The 23,018-nt window shown below is 36.7% G+C and overlaps 1 long non-coding RNA gene across 1 annotated transcript in view; it reads right to left on the bottom strand.

Annotated features, from left to right (window-relative positions):
- Positions 1–19,377, bottom strand: part of LOC128200385 (uncharacterized) — a 33,804-nt gene extending 14,427 nt beyond the window's left edge. Inside the window, exon 1 of the long non-coding RNA XR_008252712.1 lies at positions 19,113–19,377. This is a non-coding gene — a long non-coding RNA (uncharacterized LOC128200385). The remainder of the gene's footprint in view (positions 1–19,112) is intronic.
- Between the last annotated feature and the right edge of the window lie 3,641 nt (positions 19,378–23,018).

Raw genomic sequence — 23,018 nt, forward strand, 5'->3', positions numbered from 1 at the left:
GTGGGGAGAAGGGCTTACACCCTAATTGAATAAATTAATTCTAATTGCAGCATTGCTAGCAATAATCCCTATCAGGTCGATCTCCACGCGGTTCCCCCTGGAAACTATCGTGACTAATTTATAGTTGAATTCGTCACAATGGGCTAACTAACCTGCCTTTTCATCCTCACCTATCACCGCACACTGGTACCCCGCCAGTGTATATTATGTATATAGCATTATGTATATAGCGCAGGCGGGGTTGCCATTTTTACCCATTAAAAAATAAGATAATGGAATTGTAATCATTCCTTACTGATGTCCCGTCTGCGCTATCGATATACGCGGGGCACCAGTGAGAAATGATAAATAGTGAAAATAAAAAAGCAGGTCAGTTAGTCCATCGTGATAAATACACCTGGACTTCAGCACAATGGTTTTCAGGGGGGGCCACGTGGAAGTCGACTTGACGGGGTATATTGCTAGCAATGAGTTTGGTAGTCCGCATTACTAACAATAACCCCCCCCCCCCCCCCAGTAAAACGTATTCACGCAGTCTAAGATAATAACACATTTTATTAATACAGTATTTCAACGAGAAATTTTAAAGAAGGTAAAATGCAAGAAATGGTTCACCACCAACGTTGATTAATTAAATAAATCTGGAATGTTCTCTTGCCTTAATAAGCCTGATTTATATTCACGTCCGGGCTTCCACCCCCGCTCAATTTCTGCCAAATTGTTTCGTATAATTAATATTAAACTATGTTAACTGACTTGAAAAATAGGATATTTTTACTTGATCTTCACATTGTACACACTTTTATCTAAGAGCAGGCACCAACGGAAACGTAATTATTGATTAAGATTAAGACGACTAAGGGAGGGCAGCAATGTCCCTCTTAAAACATTTCCAACGTCTGATTGAGGTTGCCAATTCGCCTGCTAGGCATGGCGGGCTGGCAAATCCTCCCAAGTGGGAGGCTTGTGTTCAGCAGTGGACAGTTAAAGGCCTATATGATGAATCTGACGGCTCAGCTAAAGGTAAATCGTAAATGGTAACCGTCGCCCAGAAACATAAACATGCCATTAAAGAATAAATGGCCTTTACGGTATTGCTCATGCATACTTATAGCTGAGAACTAAGGTGTTATGGCTTCGTACCTCTTAATTTCAACGCCATAGTTATTCCATTTTATGTAGTATAGTTGCTTAGCGGCAGAGACACGAGTGAGTTAATGCAGACGTCTGTTGCAGAAAGTCCACCTCAGGCAAAATAGCATAAATTTTTTAACAACAGTACTATATGATAGGGGGGAAAGGGATTGTTAGTAATGGAGACTGAGAATCCCATTGCTAGCAATATACCCAACCAGGTCGACCTGCTCGCGGTTCTCCCTGAAAACTATCATGATTAATTCCAGATGAATTCATCTTGATGGCCTAACTGGCCTGTTTTCATTCTCAACGATCACCATTCACTGATGCCCCGCCATTGTATCCCGTTAGGGCAGGCGGGGTTACCATACCACTTTCATCCAATAAAAAAAAAGTACTATACGATATCTTTTACAAAACAAAGATGAAGCGTTGTACGCTTGTAGATGAAATTCCAGTTTTGTTTATAAAACAAAAATGTTATGGGAACACGGTTTTGCACTGGCTTATCGTTTCACAATTGATTGCTACTTGCATTGTATTTTTAATGGATGGTAATGGAATGGTAACCTCGCCTGCCCTAACGGTATACGCTGGCGGAGCACTAGTGAGGGATGATAGGTGAAGTGAAAAGGCAGGTCAGTTAGCCCATCGTGATGAATACACCAGGAATTCAGCACGATGGTTTCCAGGGGGGACCACGGAGAGGTCGACCTCATAGAGTGTATTGCTAGCAATGGGACTGATAATCCGCAATACTAACAATCTCTTTCCCCCTTACTTGCATTGTATTTGACACTTCACTCCTTGTCTAAATGTACTAATGCCAACCACAAAGTAAATACCTAAATTTATCAGAGGTAACATCTCAAGCGTAAAAACTTGATTGCGGTTCGAGGATTTTGAGATTAAATTCCAGTTTAGATCATTTCAAATGTCACTTGCTTCACGCTTCGAAGGGCAAAGAAAGGCGTCGTCTGTCAAGCTATATGAAAGGCCAAGAAAATCTTAACATCCTCAAAGCGTCAATTCTCATTTTTCAACCGACTTCAAAAAGAAGAAGGTTTTAATTTGGTTGCATGATTTTAAGATTGAAGAGGTCAATAACAATTTTTCAAAAGTTGCGAGGGTTTTTTTTCTACGGGTGAAACAGTAACCTCGCCTGAGCAAATGAGATGTGCTCTTGGGCTCCCAGTGAAAGAAAAACAGGTCTTTTTTTTGATGGGTGAACATGGTATGGTAACCCCGCCTGCGCTAACGGGATACGCTGGCCGAGCACCAGTGAAGGGTGATATAGATGAGAATGAAAACAGGCCAGTTAGGCCATCATGATGAATTCATCAGGAATTAACCATGATAGTTTCCAGGGAGAACCACGTGGAGATGGACCTGGTTGGGAATATTGCTAGCAATAGGATTCTCAGTCTCCATTACTAACAATCCCTTTTCCCCCGAGAAAAACAGGTCAGTTAGCCCATTGTGATGGATTCACTTGGAATAGAGCATGATGGTTTCAGAGAGGACCACGAGGAAGTCGACCTGACAGGGATATTGCTAGTCCCCATTAATAACAACCCCTTCGCGCCTTGGCTTGTGTCATTGCGATCTTTAAAGTATAAAGAAATTTTATGAACATATTGGTATGTGAGATTAAGATTGCGTTTCACAAATGAACCAACTTCAATTGTGGTAAAACAAGTTATTTCGATTTAGAAACTAAATTACTGCATCGATTTCAATACAATTTTAATGAGACCAACATATAAGTATACCAGAGGGAGACTTTGTACAAAAGTCGATTGCTTGGGTACCTCTGTCCCATTCGTGTTTCTACCGTGAAGCAGTTGTGTTTGCATGGCTGTGTTTCGATTTGAAGGGTGGGATATGGCGTGAATTTACTGGGTACAGAGGAATAACACCTGAGTCCTCAGGAATGGCATCGCATGGAGGGTATCATGGGCGAAACAGTATACTCTGTTATGTCCATGGTACTGCTCGTGTCTATAGGCGACGGTTACCACTTTCCATCAGGTGGGCCGTCAGCTTGTTTGCCATTCTAAGTTGTATAAAAAAAAAGAACAGAAAATAACTTCCCTAATCGGTTTATAACTGACGGAGTTATGAGGAAACAAACATACAAAAAATACAACCGAATGAGCAACCTCCTTTCTGAAGTCAATGGAAAATGGTTATATTTTCAATTTCCCATCTTTTGCACCGGTGTATTAAGTCGAATTTCCCTAATCAATACTCTCATAACATCCCGGAGATAAAAAGGAACGATTACATAATAGTTTTTCTTACTTCACACCACACAGTAAATATTTTTGTGTCATGTTTAACAATAAATGCGATATCGATTATAATTTCAAGAATTCCCTTGTATTTATTGTACAGTTTTCCTACATCGAAAACACGTAGTTACGTTATCAAATGATAAAATTAGCGCCACACTTTTCAAGTGGTTATCGGAACTATTAAAATTATCAGAAAGTTTATAATAAAGTCTACAATAAAATTTATCACTAAGTGTATGATGTCATATATAGTACATTACTGCAGCGGCCAGCAACTGAGGCATTGATGGACGAACGTGCAAATGTGGGCCGAGGCTAGCCGAGGTACACATACGTGAGTCCATCAATGCCTAGTTGTGGCCAAGAATTGTATAGTACTTTTCTCAAACAATGCGCGGAAATCAAAAACACAATTTTACTTTTTAAGTACAATGACGAATAACGAACAATAATAATTTTTCACGCGCCATAATGTTCGTTTTTTTTTCAATAAACAGCTTTCTATTTCAAACCAGTTCGAAATTTAAATAAAACCTTTTAAAAGTTACCTCCTTGGTAGCCATGTTTTGAAGTAAAAGATCATTTCATTTTTAAATTACAGGACTGATATGAGTTTACATATTAATTTACCTGGCCGTAAAATACGACAGATATGAATTTTCATACAACTTTTGCCGGCCGCTGCCCGCATGTATCTAGCCAGTACGGCAATTTTGATTTATCTCTAAGAAGATTGTCAAAATAATGCTCACATTTTTAAGCATGTTTGAGAAAAAATATTTTGTTAAGTATTTCTTTAATGTATCGACTTATCTTATTTTATTTCAAACTAATAATAAATACATAAAGTATCCTATGTCCTAAGTATGTTTTTTTTGTACAACTTAGATGATAAACAAGCTGACGGGGTGGGCCGTCAGCTTGTAAAAGTGTAACCGTCGCCTATAGACATGGGCTGTACCATGGACATAACAGGGTATACTATTTGGCCCATGATACCCATGGGCCATTCCTGAGGACTCAGTACTCACTCATCATATACAATGTACATATACAATAGAAAGGACAGAGGTACACAGACAAATTACTTTTGTACAGTTTACCTCTGGTGTACCTTTGGGTATTGAGGGCAAAGGATTATTAGTAATGGAGAGGTTAGCCCCTATTGCTATCAATATACCCTATCAGGTCGACCTCCACGCGGTTCTCCCTGGAAACCATCGTGACTAATTTATCATTGAATTTATCAGTATGGGCTAACTGGCCTCACCTGCCTTTTCATCCTCACCAATTATCCCTCACTGATGCCCCGCCAGTGTATATTGATAGCGCAAGCGGGGTTACCATTCCATTATCATCCATAAAAAAAGGAGTATTGGTGAACAAGTCGCTTAATTGATGTTTTACGATCATGTTTGGATTAAGTGGGCACGACTAGCCTCAATAACATTGTTTGAAGTCCGAGTTAACGATTCTAATACACAACGCAGTTTGTAGCATTACCATGCAGCCCTCGTGTTTACGTTATGTTATTTTGAACTCGAAGTTATTTTTATATTAATAGTGTTTTGACTACGTATTATAGGTTTCCAGAAATAGATATTATTTTAGCAACCGTCAGTAAGCTGATGGTCTAAAATGGTACATACATGAGCAGCACCAAAGATGTTACACAATATACTATGACACCCATGAAGGTCTATACGCATTTGCGATGGACTAAGTACTCTGTATGTTTTTTTCATTGATAAGAGTGGAATGATTACCCCGCCTGCGCTATCAGTATACGCTGTCGGGGCACCAGTGAAAGATTATACCTAGGTGAGGATGAAAGCCGCGTGGAGGTCGACCTGATAGGATTTAATACTAGAAATGTGGCTGTTAGACCCCTATAATAACCTTCTCCCCCTGTACCCTATAATTTTTTTTATTGGCAGGAAAAACAAATATGAGAAGTATCTCATATTAGGCAAAAGGACCCAAAAACTGGCCAAAAACTGCCCCAGCACAGCGCTGGTTTTCAGCCAGTCCCTTTCTTAACAAAATACAGCAAAACTGCAATTGACTCTTAATTTAATTACTATATCTCACTTTTCAAATCACACATCAAATCATAACGAAACATTGACATGTAAGTATGAGGATTAACGTCCCCATTACTAACAATCCTCCCTTCCAGCAGATGATTTTTGTACAAATTCTTCTTTTTGATGTACAGAATTAGACTATTATTAAATAAAACATAACATACTTTTATTTTAATTTATGTGGGCAAAGTCATGGGATATGTCCATAGCTGCTAATGCTTTCTAATAGGAGGGGGGAAAGATTGTCAATAATGGGAAGATTAGTCTCTATTGCTATCAATATATCCTAGCAGGTCGACCTCCACGCGGTTCTCCCTGGAAACTATCGTAACTAATTTATCGTTGAATTAGTCACGATGGGCTAACTGACCTGCCTTTTCATCCTCAACTATCATCCCTCACTGGTGCCAGTGTATACCGATAGCGCAGGCGGGGTTACTATTTCATTATCATCCATAAAAAGAAAATACTTTCTAATATTATGACATGAATTTGTTTGTTTGTTACCTTATAGCTCTTTAATGGCTTAACTGATCACTGTAATATTTGGTTTACATACTATAAGGGATGTAGAAGGATATAAGCTAGTTTTTATCCCGGTCACGTGGACGAAGTCGAGAGTAAAAGCAGTGGTGTAACTGTACCATCTGAGGCCCGTGGTAAATTCATCGGATGAGGCCGCCTCTTTATGTGAAAAAGCTCAAAGTTATAGTTTGTTTTATATATCGCTAATACATACTAACCAGAGCTAACCATAAACCATAGAGTGGAAAGGGATTGTTAGTAATGGAGACTGAGAATCCCATTGCTAGCAATATACCCAACCAGGTCGACCTCCTCGCGGTTCCCCCTGGAAACTATCATGGTTAATTCCTGATGAATTCATCATGATGGGCTAACTGGCCAGTTTTCATTCTTATCTATCACCCTTCACTGGTGCTCCGCCAGCGTATCCCGTTAGCGCAGGCGGGGTTACAATACCATTTCCGCCCATCAAAAAAAAATACCATAAACCATACGGTTAGTTCCTTTCTCCTGGGTGTCATAAGAGGCGACTAAGGGAAGGCGAGGGATGGGCAGCAGCGTCCCTCTTAAAACATCTCTAAAACTTAACTGCGGTTACCAGTCAGAATGCCAAGCGTGGCAACTACTGGCAACAGGGGAAGGCTTACGTTCAGCAGTGCACAGTCAAAGGCTGATATGAGGATAATGGGCATACTAACCAACGCTATTAAAATTAATACCTTATTAAAAACTTGATAATTTATTTGTATAATTTATGTATATTATTGAGTTAATAGTGTAATATTTAAATTGGGGGGGAAGGGATCGTTAGTAATGCGGGCTACCAGTCCCATTGCTAGCAATATACCCTGTCAGGTCGACCTCCACGCGGTTCCCCCTGGAAACCATCGTGCTGAGTTCCAGGTGTATTCATCACGATGGGCTGACAGACCTGCTTTTTCATTATTCACCTGTCATCCCTCACTGGTGCCCCGCCGGCGTATGCCGTTAGCGCATGCGGGGTTAACACTCCATTCATCATCCATAAAAAAATATTTAAATTGGTTAAATACATTCTTTTTTTTTTTTTTGTAAATTATGTAGTATTATTTATTAATAATTAGATTATTCCTGTGCTCTTGACCTCTCGAACCGGGTGCCCCCTCACGCTGGGGTGACTGTGGCAGTTTACTCGCTCTACCACCCTATTGTTACGCCACTAGATAAAAGCATTTAGTTATCAGAAAATCACGCCACTAGTTGGTATATATTTTATTTGTCGTAAACATTAACTAATTGCGTTAATTACTTATAGCAGGGAGTGATCACAGTGTTTATTTGTTTAAGCAATACTGTTTTCTCTATAACTAACTTTAAAAGAGAACGAGCGGCTATATTTTTTACTGACTTTAATGATTGTTTGTTTTAGTTTCGCGCGTTTCGTTTCGGTATGATAATACTACACTAATTGTATTTAAAAATATATATTGTAATTTTATTTACACGAACTAAGATATTATTATTATTTAAATTTCTAGAAAATTCACATCTCCCCTCTTAAGGAGAGGAGATGGCAAACTAACCCCCGGCAGAAGCACAGTTGGCTGGGGTTCAGGGCCCCAGGGAGAGAAACCGGCGTACAATGCGGGCAGAATCTAAGAGCACCGCTTTCTGCATCTTTCTCGGAAGTGAGCCGCCTCGGAATCCCAACCGTATGAGATGTTGTTCCAGACTGGTTGGGATAAGACCGTTCACCGACATAACGATTGGAATGATTTCGGTGGACGTCACTCCCCACATTTCAGTCACCTCGTGAGCCAGGTCGAGATATTTTCTCTTTTTTTTTATTTTTCTCTATTATTATTATTATATCAGTCATTAACTGTCCACTGCTGGACATAGGATTCCCCCATAAATGAGATGTTGTCAATAGTTTCCACACTTGACAGGCGAGTTTGCAATCGCAGTTAGGTTTTGGTGATATTATATTATAAGAGGGACACTGCTGCTCATCCCTCGAACATTAAATTCCCTTAGTCGTTTTTTACGATAGTCACGTGACAAAAAATGGGCATTCTATACCGGGACCACACGGCAAAAAGAACTGAGATCAAAATAACCTATAAATTAAATCTTCAATTTCAAACAAATACAATGATGGGGAGAGCAACGACACGCGTCAAAAATATATCAATAATTGTAGTACGATAATATTTATCATGTAATAATTAAAGGTATGTTAAATAAGATTATATATTAGTAATGAGGAGGTCCTGCTTAGGGTTAAGGAAAAGAGACAAATTATAAAAACTATTGAGTACAGAAGGGAAAAAATGTTGGTACACTTGATACGACACGACAAACTTATGAACATTATAATAGAAGGTAAGATAGAAGGAAGGAGGGGAAGAGGGAGACCGAGACATAGTTACATCAGGCAGATTAAGGAAATAGTTGATGTCGTGTTGTATCAAGCGGCGAAGAGACTCGCTGAAAATCGTAGCGAGTGGCAAGAGCTCCACCGACAAGAGCGCAGCTCTTAAATAGGATAGATAGAAATAAGATTATAAGATTATTGCAAGAAGAGAAAAAAATTGCTATAAGCTACACAGTCTTATACTTCGTCCACTGTAACAACTCACGAAAAATCCGCTGGAAAAATCCTCTAAAACATTGGAAACATAGAGGGCACTAATGGCACATAATTAAAGTGCGCGTTTATTAGATAAAACGCATAATTAGCTTATGTATAATTATTAATTAATTGCCACGAGTTAGATGTCAAACAAATAAACACAACAAAGTTATATCGAAATGTATGTGTTATCAACTTATAAAAAACAATTTAGATAATTAATGAAGAATCAGTGACAGTATCTATGTACCTACATCCTACTGTCTTTAGGTATAGCAATAAAATCAAACTTAGCATGTCTTTTGGATCTCTTTTTTAATGGTAACCCCGCCTGCGCTATCGGTATATGCTGGCGGGGTACCAGTGAAGAGTGATAGGTGAGGATGTAGGCAGGTCAGTCGGCCCATAGTGACCAATTGAACAAGAATTAACCATTATCGATTCTAAGGTGATTCGCGTACAGGTCGACCTGATAGGGTGTATAACTGGCAATGAGACTGTTAAATCTCATTACTAATAATCCCTTTCCCCCATGTCTTCAGGGTCAGCAACGCTCCTACAAAGGGGAGGCGAGGTATTGTTTTTTTTTTGATGGATGAAAATGGTATGGCCGCCTGCGCTAACGGGATACGCTGGTGGAGCACTAGTGAAGTGTGATAGATGAGAATGAAAACAGGCCAGTTAGCCCATCATGATGAATTCATCAGGAATTAACCATGATAGTTTCCAGGGAGAACCGCGAGGATGTCGACCTGGTTGGGTATATTGCTAGCAATGGGACTCTCAGTCTCCATTATTAACAATCCCTTTCCCCTCGACGAGGTATTGTTAGGAATGACAACATTGTTAGTAATATAAGGTGTATCAAATGTCTTTAAAATAATTCCATAGATTTTTTTTCTATTTAATTTAATCTGCCCTCCAAAAATAAACATAATATTGTTTGGTATCAAAATCGGATAATATATGGTGTAAATATACTATTTTTTATTATTCTAGATATAATCTGTTGATTACAGATGTAATATTAAAATAAAATAAAATAACAAAAAAGGTAATGGGGTAATAGTCCATATATAGAAATGACAAATCAAACACAAATAAATTATATTTAGCATTATTATTAATGTGATAACATGCATTCTTATCATCCTTTACCACTTAAGTTTTCATACAAACATTTTTATCTAAGTAAATCCCCTTTGGATTATGTTTTGCATTTATATTCTGCGCACTTAAAAGCAGTAAACAATATAGGGCATCTTGAATCGGTCAGTACGGTCAATGTATCTAAGTTTTTTTTTTTTTATTCAACTTAGAATGGCAAACAAGCTGGCGGTCCACCTGATGGAAAGTGGTAACCGTCGCCTATAGACATGAGCAGTACTATGAACATAACAGAGTATACTAATATGGACGGGACGATTGCTCGCGCACACCACGTCACGAAAATTGCGTTAAGAAGTAGTACCGGGGAGTTTTAGCTGGTAAGAGTCCCTACATATCTCCCCCGAGATATAGGTCTGCATAAGCATTTCCCCTCGTCAAAAAAAAGTATACCTTCTTATTTCGTTTGAAAATATAGGTTTTTTTATATGTGAATTGAGCGTCCATAAAATACGGAAATAGATGTAGGTGGATCGGAACTGTTGTTTATGACAAAGATTAATATAAAAACTGTAAAAAGTTTCAAAGTAGACATGGGTAATATAGATACCGATCCGATATCTATATTTTTTTTTTATTGATTGAAAATGGAATGGTAGCCTGCTCTAACGGGATACGCTGGCGAAGCACCAGTGAAGGGTGATAGATGAGAATGAAAACAGGCCAGTTAGCCCATCATGATGAATTCATCAGGAATTAACCATGATAGTTTCCAGGGAGAACCGCGAGGATGTCGACCTGGTTGGGTATATTGCTAGCAATGGGACTCTCAGTCTCCATCACTAACAATCCCTTTCCCCTGATATCTCTATATTGTGTTTCACTGGATTTCAATGGTGTAAAAAAGATCATCCATCACCTATTTGAATATTTCCCATATCGGTCGAATATCTATTTTCGAATATATTAAAAGTGTGTAATTCAATTTTCTTCTTTATAACAGATTTTTAACATATTTGTTATTGGACCAGTATACCTATAGATATTGTAACTGAAATATGTAGATATTGCTAATACATAGCCCCCTATTCACCTCTATTCCAAAGATTGACTGCAAGAGATCACTCTTAGTGATAAGGTCGCCAACTTTTTTCTCAGTGCAATCTTTTCTTGTATTTGTTTATAGTTATAATAAATTGCTAATATATATCTTTTGGAAGAAACAATAAAGAGTATCTATGTGTTATACATTATGTTATGTTTTTTTTTTAAATTTTCCAAATTCAAAATACCAGGTACACCTATATTAACCTATATAACAGGGGTGGCCAACGGGTCGATCGCAACTATTTTTTTTTAATGGGTGATAATAGAATGGTAGTCCCGCCCGCGCTATCGGTATACACCGGTGGGGCACCAGTGAAGGATAATAGGTGAGGATGAAGTAGGTCAGTTAGGCCATTGTAACGAATTCAACAAAGTTCCAGGGGGAACCACGTGAAGGTCGACCTAATAACGTATATTGCTAGCAATGGGGCCGTCAAACTTCATTGCTAACAATCCCTCCTCCCCTCCCCCACCCCCTCGATCGCAACTATTAGTCCAGTCGATTGTGGCACGGCGAAAAATATAATACTTTACTAATCTAGCGAAAAATACTCAGATGCAATGCCCAATGTATTGAACTATTCATTTGAGATTTCAAGAAGTATTTAATTGATAGATCGCACAGGGTTACGTCAATAAACAATAGATCTTGGATCTAGTCAAGCCACCCCTGCTACATAGTATTTATATCTAAACCTACATTTTAAAGATATGTTAGCATGTTTGAGCTATAAACTGGCTCTTTACAATATTAGCTTTTATCTTTGCGATAAGATAAATTGCAGCCACTTATCCAACACTGATATTATAATTTATGCATCTATTTTGCATATGATGTATTACTGACACGGTTTCTTGCAGAATAAATATTTTAAAAACTAGCACGCTCCTTACACAGATTAATACCTGCAATACATATATTATATAGGCTAATTTAAGGAGGGATCAGGTGGTCCATGCCCACCCCAGAATTGTCTAGTGCCCATGCAAGAACAGAAGCGAGGCGGGTATATATGTACTCGTATATGCAACTTTTATAAAAGTCTAAGCCAGTCTGAAAAAAAATTTAATGTCAAAGCAATAGATATGAGATTGAGTATTTACTCAAACATTGGAGACAATGCTTGTATTACAATCATCGCCATCACAAACAACCCGTCTACATGTCCACTATTAAGCATAGAGCTATCTCGTATTTTGTTATAAAGTATTATCGATCCATTCACAAACATCCGCCGAGTTTATATAACACTTTTAAGATCGTCACTTCATCTCGTGGTCGCCCCATACTTACGGTGTCTTCAGAGCCTTCGAATTATAACGTATATATCATATAATCATATATCTGTGCCTCTAGTGAGAAAGGGTATAACTCAAGTTATAGCCTTTTTCTTTTTTAGGCTACTTTAAATAAGCAAATTTTTCTCTTTCGAATGGTATAAGAATCGTAACGATATCTTTAAAAACAATAGAGATAGTAAACATGTAAAAGGCTACAATTAACAAAATATTTGTGGTAAAAAAGTCATAATTAGAAATAAAACTACAATATTTTACAAAAATTATTTTTGTAAAATGAATCAGTTCGATTTGAACCCTTTTACACCATTTAATAGCGATTATTTTTTTATAGCGTAAAATACACATCATTGTTTTTCTTCAATACTTCAATAAAATAGTTTTAATTCAACTTAAAACTATTTTCACATCATAATTTTAATATTTTTGTTAAGTGTGATTAGGTATAATAGAATTATTTTTAAAACTATAGGTTTTACACAAAAACCGACAATTTCATAAGAAAGAGGAGAAAAAATTACTATAAATGCAATCATTGACTTGTTCAATTAGCAAATAATAAAAGCAGCAGAATTTTTTTTCTTTACTTAAAATAGTTTTTTGGCTCTCCTGAAAAGTGACCATTTTGAATTGAACCCTTTCTCACTAGAGGCACAGATATATCTTACTAATATTATAAATCTTCTATGTATACACGATTGTTTTTGAATTATGCTTAAACGGCTAATATGTATTTATAGTAAATTTAATAAAAAAAAGGGTACTTTTATCCTAATACACGAAATGCTTATTATATTTTATAAACTTTCATTTTATATATATATGTGTGTGCGTGTGCGTGTGTGTGCGCGCGCGCGCGCGCGTGTGTGTGTGTGTGTGTGTGTGTGTGTGTGTGTGTGTAATCTGTTTTTGCTTTTGAACTGCTAGTTCTGTATTATTATTTAAATGAAAGAAATCGTAAGAAATGCGTAGAAAAGCCATAGATAATATATTAATGAGTTATTGTTTCAAAAATATGAAACAAACCTGGTACAACTTTAGTAACCTGATCATCACTACAAATATTTCAAGATCGCAGGTACTGTCCATAATTTATGGATATTTCATATTGATCTATATAATATATTCATTTCTTGATAAGTAAATGAAACAAAAAAATATATGTCATCTAATAAGTTTATTTCAAAAACATACTTTTAAATTATACACATTTAGAACGACATTATCACAGATCATAAACTACGTCGTAAACTATGAAGGAAAATTTATAACAAACCAATTTCGAAATCACAAAATATATTAAGTAAAACCATTATAGATTGGGTTGAATGATTGACAATAAAGTGTTTTACATAGACGAATACACAACAGCATTATACACAATATTCAAATTTAAAAATAGAAAAAAAAAAATTATATTAATAAAACATTATATATTGTATATACGAGATATGTACTTGTACTACATGTCACACGTAACAAATTTATTACGACTTTATCATAAATGGCCGTAAAAAAGTATTTTACGGCCATTTATGATACATTTATTTAACACACGTACACATTAAATACGTGACTTTGAGTTGTTATCAAAGATTAATATCGTTTTCATTCAAAGATAAAAGGTGAGTTTGCAATAACAATGATGACAAATTAATTGCTCGCCAGTTTATCAGTAAAGTACATATCAGACTTTATATAAACTTATCAACTTAATAATAATAAAAGTGAACGTTTACCACATAATATAACATTGTTTGATTTCTACGTTTGAAAGGAATATAATAAATTGTTAAAGATAATAAAATAAAAATATCTTTGTTTCAAATCGTTACTGACTGGATTGGGGAGAGACATTTTTGGTAGATAGGAATAACGTCTAGGTTGAGAATTAACAGACGGCTTTCAATCGAGTAAATCGATTTATTAAATTGAAAGCCAGGTTTTGCTTGAAAACTATTCCTGTGAGATTTCTCCTTTTCTTTGTATAACTTTTGGCGTATTTAAGATTGCCTTGACAAATACGTACTCTCAGACATGATTTTACGAAGCTTTGCTTGCATCCCGGGTGGGCACCAGACGATTCTGGGATGGGTGGGTGGCCCACCCTGGTTTCCTCTTAATACGCTTATATAAATGACTACATTACGTAGAAAACTTTTGTGCAAAATTACATATTTCTGTGCTGTGTAGTTTGAGTTATACATTGATATGTAAACCTGGCAGTCGTTTAGTTCCTTAGTTTTGTACATTAAATGCTAAAATTTTCGCGCTACATTTTAGGATTGTTAGGATATTAATTATAAATAATGAGAATATACCTATAGCAGACACTGTGGTTACCTATATTAAAATAATAGAAAAGTCGCCAATTATAATACAATAATTACCTTAAATAATATTATAAAATTAATTATAAAATAATCTAATTCATATATCAGATAATAAAATAGATGTGTACATAATAATAATAAATATTTTATTATTAGGGGCAGTCTAACATTCAATTTATTGATCGTATCATTACATAATTATCAAGGTATTATTCGACGAAAATATAATATATTAATTATACCTACAGATTATTATGTTAATGACACTAATCTACCATGTGCATATTTAATAATTCGATAACACAAAATAGGTATTTATGTAAAAACTATGTACCGAATTAAAATTACGTAAATTTAATTGCCACTTGTACCCTTAAAATTATTGGTAAATGTGACTAGTATTAATCAAAATTTTATATAATTTCTTACTTATATGCACACGTCTCTTTCCCTAAGCGGTAGACAGAGATCCTTCATACTTAATATAGCCACATTCTAAAGAACTCTCAGCACTCGTCCAATGGACACGTCTATGTAGAGAGTAATATATCACGAATTATCATATCACTGTTCGGGACATGTCAAAGGGTTAAATCACTGGTTGTTCCTTACATTGTGATACAACTATCTATCTATCTATCCCATTTAAGAGCTGCGCTCTTCTCTGTGGAGCTCTTGCCACTCATTACGATTAAAGTAATTTGATACAACTATAAAAAAAAACTTACTCGAATTGAATGTATTAATATTTATCATTCTATAATCACTACCTACTTACATCACTCGTTCTGTGATGCATTCTAATATCTAAATATGAAGTGATATTTACATAACATTCTGTTATAAGGTCACAATTTTTATTTCCGCACGACCTACTGAAATCAAAGTAGGCATCATATAGTACTAGATATTGTAGATACACATAACAAAATTGAAGGACAAAATTTCTAAACATTCTCGACTTTACAATCACCAAACTTGACATGGATATTTTTCTTCGACGAGAAATGCACACGCAGTTGCAACAAGTACATAAATACGTCACTCGAACACAAATGTTTTCAAGACTCGTCATGCTCTGGGAGAGCTGGTAGACTCATACACCGCCTCCTGCTTCTACGTTTCTTGTTACACTTCCTCAGCTCAATATTGCTGCATTCCTTGTCCTCGGGGAGCGGAGGCAGGCTCCTTTTCGGACGCCGGGACACCACGCATTCTGTTTCATAATTATTGAGTTCCTTACACCTCAACATGTCTACGTCTGGATAAGACGCGGGCTGTATAGGAAAGGCGAGTTTCACCAGCATTTTATTAAATTTGTTAAACACACGCGACCGTACCGGGCGACGTCAACAAACTAACCATATGTGTTGTTGTGAGCACGATGAATTATTTTTAGATTAATGCCTTGCATACGAAAACAACGGAGTGGGCAATAGTAACGTTCGCTCGGTAAACATTGTGGCGTGCCAAATGTTTTTAGGACTGTGATTTCAAGGAAATAAAAAACACATGTGAAATTAGGCTTATCTCTGTAGTGTAAAGTAATATTTTTTCTTTGATATATTGGCGCATTACACTTTCTTTGTTGCCTCTACAATTAATATAGTTTTTTACCCAAGTATTTTTATAAATCCCACTACTATTATACATGTGAACGTTTGTGAGAATGTATGGATGTTTGTTACTCTTTCAGATTCAAAAATTATTGAACGTAATTGAATGAAATTTCAACTGAATGAAATTTGATACACGGATAGGTTAACTTAGCATATAGGATAATGTATATGTACATTGATTTATACGAGTGAAACCGTAGGATACAGTTAGTTATATATAAAGCATTCACATCATCATCATCATTTACCAGAGGGAGACTTTATACAAAATTCATTTGGTTGGACACCTCTGTCCCATTCGAATTTCTACCATGAAGCAAATACATATGTTTACATGGCTGTGTTTCGGTTTGAAGGATGCGATATGGCAGTACAGGGTACAAAGGAATACCACCTAAGTCCTCAGGAATGGCAACGCATGAGGGGTATCATGGGCGAAGTACACTCTGTTATGTCCACGGTACTGCTCATGACTATAGGCGACGGTTACCACTTTCAATCAAGTGGGCCATCAACTTGTTTGCCATTCTAAGTTGCATAAAAAAAATCATCTCAGCTGTTATCTTTCCACTGCTGAACAGTCCTCCCCCATAGACTGCTATAAGGAACTGTCCTGAGCCACTTGCATCCACTTAATCCTGCAATGCGTTTAAAGTCTAGTGGAGGTTCGTCCTACTGCGTTTGTCTGCGTATTTCCTTTTTAATTACAACTTAATCATTATCTGTCCGTAGCAATTACGAATCATTAGGTCTCTCACATTGATTAGACACGTTGTACCTACCTAAGGCGTGTTTTTAATTAACTTTGGCTGCACTACAATGTTCCATAATTTAATCGTTTTCATAATAAAATAGAAAACAATACAGCAATATTGTATTATATATTCATTTTTTTACTGGCTATTATTTAGTTTATCTTTAATTGTACGGTTATTATCCTTATACATTCTACAGTTTTCTTTCAGCTTCTCAAAAGTTGACTGTAAGAGATCCCTTTATGGAATAAGTCCGCCATTGTATATTAAATCATTTAATGTATTCAATATGAATTATGTACAGTAAAGATTTTACAATATAATACAAATGCATTCTTTACACTTCAAGTAGGTATTTTAGCCACTTTAAGAGTACCCACTAATATTATAAACACTAACGCGAGTAGGCAAGAGGAAACAAAAGTGAACGTTACTAGTTGTATCCTAGAATGTTACTAACCCCCTAATTCATTGGGGAGATATTGGTAATAGTAGTCATCAGTACCATTGCTAGCAATGTACCTGTCAGTTCGATCTCTACATGGTCCTCCCAGGATACGATCATGCTGAAATCCAGGTGTATTCATCACGATAGACTGCCTTGCCTTTTCATTCTCACCTAGCATTCCTTACTGGTACTTCGAAGTCGTATACCGTTAGCGCAGGCGGGGTTACCATTATATTATCATACATAAAAAATACTTTTTGAATCCAAAAAATAATGTAGTCCTTGAATTGCTGACCAATGGGGGAAGGAAATTATCAATAACGAGGACTAACAGCTCCATTGCTCGCAATATACCATATCAGCTCGACTTCCGTGCGATCCCTTTGGAAACCGTCTCGGTTAATTTTTAATTCCTTGTAATTTATCACGATGGGCCAACTAAATTCATTATCTCCTAAATTCCCTCACTAGCAACCCGTCAGCATAAACCAATAGTACAGATGTAGTTATCATTTAGTTTTTTTACGCAAAACAAAAAACCTTATAAAATGATTATGGGTCCCCAATACTGTGTACAATCATGAATACGCCACGTGGAGAAATAACAATAATACCGTTGATAATGCAGACTACAGTAATGATTCATACGGGAATCGTGTTTCCTGTTATTGTTCATTATTATGATGGACAGCCGGCGTACAGTTATTATCGAGGACATTTTCACTTGTTCGCTCTACTGACACAGTGGCTAAATTGAAGCAAACAACAGAAATTTAATCCTACTCCTTACCTTATAGTAATTTATTTATTTATTTCAACTTTAATGCATAGTAAAATTCTATGTACATTTGGCGGACTTAACACCGGACGGTGGGGGGAAAGGGATTGTTAGTAATGGAGACTGGGAATCCCATTGCTAGCAATATACCCAACCAGGTCAATCTCCTCGCGGTTCCCCCTAGAAACTATCATGGTTAATTCTTCATGAATTCATCATGATGGGCTAATTAGCCTGTTTTTATTCTCATCTATCACCCTTTACTGGTGCTCCGCCAGCGTATCCCGTTAACGCAGGCGGGGTTACCATACCATTTTTACCCCACGGGAAAGGAAGGGGTGACCCATTGTATGCCGAGGCACACACAGCGTACACGTATAATATGGAATATAAATTACGACTGTGTGGTTTACCACTTTCCATCAGGTGGGCCGTCAGCTTGTTTGCTATTCTAAGTTGCATAAAAAAACCCGCCGGCCAAGCGTGGCAACTACTGGCAAAACCCCCCCAAAGGGGAAGCTTGTATTCAGCAGTGGATTGATAATTATAATAGCAGAGCTAACAGCCAACCTGATAATAAATGTTAACTGTCGCCTATAGACATAACACTCTCTCACAAAATACATTGTAAAGCCCATGGAAATCCTCATATTTTGTCTCTTCTGGCACCTATTCCGTAGCTGTGTAGACCCCAGCACAGAATAGGCCACTCTGTCCTTTCCCGTGGATGTAGTAAGAGGGGACTAAGGGAGCTTACGATCGAGGATTGACATATCATTCGTGAAATATCATTCTTAAAATATCACCAAAAGCCATACTGCGATTGCCAATCCACCTGCCAAGCATGGTAACTACTTGCGCAATCCCCCTTATGGGGGAGGCTATGGTTCTTGTTTTGTGCGCTACTGTATGGGCCGCATGCTTCTTCGATTAAATTATTTCTTTCTTTCTTTCTATGTTCAGCAGTGAGCAGTTAACAGCTGATACAATACAAAAAAAGTCTTACCTTCTTTTACAGCTGTACAAGCAAAGCTGCATCGCAGCAGAAACACATATGTATTCGGCTCATAGTTTCTTCAGACAATATAACTGTCTAGTCAATTGCCACTAATAATTTCTGAGGTCATGGAATCTATTTCCCCCTATTTTCCCCATTTCAAGGCGACAGTCAAACTGTCATCGATACCAAAATGGGTCGAGATGTTGCGTATTCATTCAAAAATACTGCGTCATCGACGTTGATATCCAGCCTAATAAACAGCCAGATTTGATGTAAATATTCTCTATTTATATTTATAAATGCTAACGACCGTTGCGACACAATTGTGAATCAAGAACAATTATATTATCTGTCAGATAGAAACGTTTCTTAGAAGGACATAGATTAAGAATATTTACTTTCTAAGAATGGCAATCTCCGTAGTTATATAAAAGTAAAAAAAATATAAAACTAAATCACATCTGCGCTTTCTCCTGCGTTATCTTCTGATAATTATGTTTTTTTTTTTTCTTTAGAACAGAACATGTGTACAAGGATGACTTGATCTAAAAGTATTCCTTCCCAGTGAACCTAAGAGAAGTGCTAGAGTGCTAGGATGCGGTAGTAGTATTAATTGATATAGTGAATTTGATATATTTTAATATTAATTATTGGATGCTATCATGACAATGATGACGATAATTTTTTTTTATGCAACTTAGAACGGCAAACAAGCTGACGGCCCACCTGATAGAAAGTGATAACCGTCGCCTATAGACATGAGCTACCTTGGACATAACAGAGTATACTGTTTCGTCCACTATTATGTTCATGGTGTTGTTTATGTCTATAGGCGACGGTTACCACTTACCATTAGGCGGGCCCTCAGCTTGTTTTGTCATAAACAACAAACATTCAAACATCTTTATAAATTTACACATATATAATTTTATTTTTTTGTAGAATGTACCTATATTAAATGTATTCTATTAAATTTCTATTATGGACTTGCTCGTACTTATCATATTACTGTTCTGGTTGGTAGCTAAATAACAAAGTCTTAAAACTTAAACCACCATGACCAATGAAAAACCACAACGTCATGACACCGTGAAAAGGATACCATACTGTGTTTCCCAGAACATTTACGAGTAACTGCATAGGAGAATAAAGTATTAAAATAATATTTAAAGAAATATTCTACCTGTAAAATTGAAAATTATTTTGTCAAAGGATCAGCAGGTTGAAGTACGTCGGAACATTAATGTTTTATATGAGTCCGAAATTAACGCGGTCCGTTAAGTCCGAGCATAATAAACGACGTACCAGATACCAATATACGACGTATCAGAGGGAGACTCTGTACAAAAGACGTTTGCTTGGACACATTCGTCACATTCGTGTTTCTACCGTGAAGCAGTTGTGTTTGCATGGCTGTGTTTCAGTTTGAAGGGTGGGATATAGCAGAGAATTTACAGAGTACAAAGAAATAACACCTGAGTCCTTAGGAACGGCAATGCATGGGGGTATCATGGGCAAAACAGTATACTCTGTTATGTCCATGGTACTGCTTATGTCTATAGACGACGGTTACCACTTTCCATCAGGTGGACCGTCAATTTGTTTGCCATTCTAAGTTGCATACAAAAAAAAACTACAATAATTTATTTTAATTATTTCAATGTTTCCACTAACGAACAATGCAGCTGGTCACGAGTAGTGATGTAGCTCTGTCATATCTCCGCTTCCGAGTCAAAAAGTTTTTTTTTTCTACCCACTCTTTATCCAAAAATCCTTTTCACGGTACGAAGTTTCTTAAAAGTTTCTTAAAGAATACGTGAAACGACTGACATTAATAAACATAAAACGTTCAATCAAGACTTTTTTTACGAATTTAGAATAGGGTATCCACTTGTGCTAATGGAAAACAGTAAAGGGACACAAACGGAGGATAAATGTCAGGTTCGTTGTTCATAATAGGGATAGTTGCCAAAGAACACTGCATGAGAGTCGACCTAATACAAGATCCTCTTCTCCTTCTAGGAGAGAACATTTTTTTAAATATGAATAGTATCTCAACCTGCGTGATCAATATACCCGCTACCAGTAAAAGATATCAATCCTCACTGATGATTAATAAGGATAAATGCAGATCAGTCGGCTCAATGTGATGAATCGTAGTTATTTCGTTTCATTGAGTCGACATTATGGACACCAGGAGGGACCGCGTGGAGGTCGACCTGACAGAGTATTTCTTTTTTCCCAAAAGTCTATTGTACACAAGAAAGAATACACAGTTCGATACCACTTGTGAATATGTCATGATCATCAATTGTCAATATAGCATGTTTTTAATTCAGTTTTAAAGACTAAAGTTAGTAACATCAATATCCAGATTCTCTCGCCTAAAGATAGACAGGTAGGTATTCTATATCCTTGGAGGGTTTTGTCAGTAGTTGCCACGCTTGGCATGTCTCGCCTCTTACGACACCCACGGGAAAGAAAGGGATGGTCTGTTCTATGCTGGGACCACACGGTATTCGTGTTTATACATGCATATTTTATGGTAATACAAGTACTAATTTAATAGTACATTTCTGTTAGCTGTCGAATCGAATCTGTGTATCAGACAATATAACTCCAAGTACCCACAGCCAATGTTTAATTCAGTTCGCTCAAGTGAAATGTTACTCGGTCATGCAGCAATCGAGATATAGAGTACGACATTTTGATAGCAACAGCGCGTGATGCGGTCAGCTGGCATGGCGCGGGTGACACGTGCCAACTTCCGTGCGCGATGTGATTGCATTACTAATTGCACCTTTTAGTGATATACAGTAACGTTGAAATCATAAGTGATATTTAAAAGTAAGAATGAATAATGACAAATATGTTGGCTACAATTATAAAGATGAAGCTTCACCACTTGCAAAGACTGAGAATGGAGCATAACATACTTAAAGAGGAGGGGAACGTTAGTATAATAATATATCCTATCGAGTCAACATACACGCTGTTTCCTCTGGAAACCATTGTAATTAATGAAATTCGTCACAATGAACTAGCTGACCTGCTTTCATTCTTACCGATGATCTCTCACTGGTGTCCACGAACGTATATCAATAGCACAGGACAGGTTACCATTTCATGTTTCAAAATGGTATTGTAACCCCGCCTGCGTTAACGGGATACGCTGGCGGAGCACCAGTGAAGGGTGATAGATGAGAATGAAAACAGGCCAGTTAGCCCATCATGATGAATTCATCAGGAATTAACCACGATAGTTTCCAGGGGGAACCGCGAGGAGGTCGACCTGGTTGGGTATATTGCTAGCAATGGGATTCTCAGTCTCCATTACTAACAATCCCTTTTCCCCCACTCTCCAGTACTCATGGATATATTGATAGATAGAAAAAGCAATCACAAAAGTGAGATGAAAATCGTTTCACTAGTGATTGAATTTATATGGAGTTGAAATTGCAAAAATACTTGTAACAAATATTAATGTCTTTATTAGAATTTCATTTTATGGATATTCAGTATTTGGATTGAATAATATACGAGTTTTTCTACCACTATGTGTAGAAAATATTTCTGATATTTCTAAAATATTGCGTTCAAAGTGATAAATATTTATAGCGTAATTACCTGAAAATGTGCAATTTTGTGGTTTTTTCCTAGTTTATTTTTTAACCAGGTTTTATAATCCCTCACGTATTAAAAGAATTTTAGTAGTGATAGAAAAGCAAAACGAAGTATTAGCTATAACCAGTGAAGAAAGAATGAAGACTAAGAATACAAATATATATTCGAGATCGTAACTCTATTCGAGATTTCCCGCGCTTTTTTTCTATCTAAAAAGAGGTAGTGTTTCATTTTCAGTTATTTTTCCACAGTCCACTGTCACTGATAATGACAAATGGTCAATGTCAA

This window comes from Galleria mellonella, unplaced genomic scaffold (assembly GCF_026898425.1).
Source record: "Galleria mellonella isolate WM207_F2 unplaced genomic scaffold, CSIRO_AGI_GalMel_v1 utg184, whole genome shotgun sequence".
NCBI classification, from domain to species: Eukaryota; Metazoa; Arthropoda; class Insecta; order Lepidoptera; family Pyralidae; genus Galleria; species Galleria mellonella.